Source organism: Schistocerca gregaria, chromosome 4 (assembly GCF_023897955.1).
Source record: "Schistocerca gregaria isolate iqSchGreg1 chromosome 4, iqSchGreg1.2, whole genome shotgun sequence".
Classification (NCBI taxonomy): domain Eukaryota; kingdom Metazoa; phylum Arthropoda; class Insecta; order Orthoptera; family Acrididae; genus Schistocerca; species Schistocerca gregaria.
In genome coordinates this window covers 585363031-585365310 of record NC_064923.1, presented here as the reverse complement: position 1 = coordinate 585365310, position 2280 = coordinate 585363031, and the positions used below count along the sequence as shown (strand labels likewise).

The following is a 2280-nucleotide window of genomic DNA, read 5'->3' as shown; positions in this document are numbered from 1 at the left end:
TTCACAGTGTTCTTATTTCAATTTCCAGGAGTGTATATTAAGATGGTACCTGTTCTTTCGGACAGATATCATCGGTGGACATGCACCTCGTTAGAATGAAATTAACACCCTTAGCTGCTTACAGACTTTGACATACGTCAAACGGGGACAGATGAAAATGTGTGCCCCGACCCGGATTCGAACCCGTGATCTCCTGCTTAGATGGCAGACGCTCTATCCTTCTGAGCCACCGAGGACACAGAGGATACCGCCACTGCAGCGATTTATCTTTGGCACGCCTCCCGCGAAACCCACATTCTCAACGTATTGTCCCGCACTACGTTCATAGTGCTCCCGCCCATTATACTCATTACTCGTGGCGCGTTGCCGATTCCCGTAAGAGTTCGGGCACTGTTTGTGCATTCGCACCAAACGAGGTACTGAAGTAAATATATACACAGTGGTATTCAAAAAGAAGGAACAAACTTCAAACACTTATTGCTTCCAAACTACACAAGATTTAAAAAGACCGCGTTATCATCCATCCCCCCTCCCTCATATCTGCGACATTGCGTTGATGAATCTGTGAATTCGATAACGAGAGACTAGCTGCTTCGCGTGTGGCAGGAAATGAGCCACCATTTTGATATTTGTCGTGTAACACACGGTGCTCACACTGAACGCATAAAAATTTGAATTTTTGTCTTTCCAGGAGAGTTGGAATTGTGTTTTCATCATCTGTAGTTTCGAAGCAAAAAGTGTTGAAATCTGTTCATTCTTTTTGAATAGCGCTGTACGTTAATACAGCCAACGACTTGCCGCAGTGGTAACACCGGTTCCCGTCAGATCACCGAAGTTAAGCGCTGTCGGGCTGGGCTAGTACTTGGATGGGTGACCATCCGGTCTGCCGAGCGTTGCTGGCAAGCGGGGTTCACTCAGCCTTTGTGAGGCAAACTGAGGAGCTGCTTGCTTGAGAAGTAGTGGCTTCGGTCTCGGAAACTGACATACGGCCGGGGGAGCCGTGTGCTGACCACATTCCCCTCCTTATCCGCATTCAGTGGTGCCTGTGGGTTGAGGATGACACGGCGGCCGGTCGGTACCTTTGGGCCTTCATGGCCTGTGCGGGTGGAGTTTAGTTTTCGTTTTAGTATGTTAATAAAACGAAGCGCTTTTCTTTAACGGCGTTCGAAAGTACTTGAAAAGAGGAATGCAGTGACAGCGTTTGTTAATGTAGCTCTTCCCGAAAGTATATGTCAGATGTGAAATAGAGTCCCAAGGTGACCGGAAAAATTTATTGTGGTGGAAACAGCGCCTAGAGCGGCTCTCGTGTCAGCCTGTGTCATTGGAGCATACGTATATTAAACATAAGCCCGCACACGTATTTGAAATAGTTTTTCCGAATCCATTTCTGATGCGCTAGCTGTTAACTCACTGTTCCATTTACGGCAACGACAGTTAATCTTGTAGCTCCGTATTAGGAAGGAGGCCTAAGAGAAATACACGTTTCGTCTTCATGGCCTCAGAATATCTTCTTGCTTCGTATAACGACGGAGTCTCGCTCAGACCTGAAGTGACTGGTTGCTCTGCAACTACTATTACCGTGTGTCCAGTACTTGTACGAGACTGGCTATCAATGTTAAGAGAGCACAAATTTAGACTGTAATAGGAGATTTTTCAATCATTCGTTTGCAACGGATTTTTTTTCGGTTGACCGTACGCCAATGAGAGGGGCATGCAAAGATGTTATATAGACGTTAGTCCGCTGGAACGGAAAGAATAGAGAGAGAGAAAGAGGGAGAGAGAGAGAGAGAGAATGAGAGAGAGAGAGACAGAGAGAGAGAGAAGACAGCAGATGAAGAGGAAGCAACAGAAGAAGATTGTGATATAAAAAAGAAAAACACGTTAGTCCGTTGAAGTGGACGAAGCTTGGAAAAGTGTTTTGAGGTGTATTATATTTCGCTACAAAACATATGAATCTTACAGCAGCCGGCCAAAGTGGCCGTGCGGTTCTAGGTGCTACAGTATGGAACCGCGAGATTGCTACGGTCGCAGGTTCGAATCCTGCCTCGGGCATGGATGTGTGTGATGTCCTTAGGTTAGTTAGGTTTAAGCAGTTCTAAGATCTAGCGGACTGATGACGTCAGATGTTAAGTCCCATAGTGATCAGACCCATCTAACAGCACTTTTTTCCGTATAATGACGGAGAGAAGAATTACTAAAACTCCAGTTAACGCTTTGACTTTCGTGGACAAAGAGGAACACTGCATTAGCATGCAATTATAATAGCTCGGAAAAAAGGAA

The 2280-nt window shown here is 45.7% G+C and overlaps 1 pseudogene; it reads left to right on the top strand.

Moving 5' to 3' along the window:
- The first annotated feature begins 785 nt into the window (after positions 1 to 785).
- On the top strand, positions 786 to 902 carry LOC126268348 (5S ribosomal RNA; annotated as a pseudogene).
- The last annotated feature ends 1378 nt before the right edge of the window (positions 903 to 2280 follow it).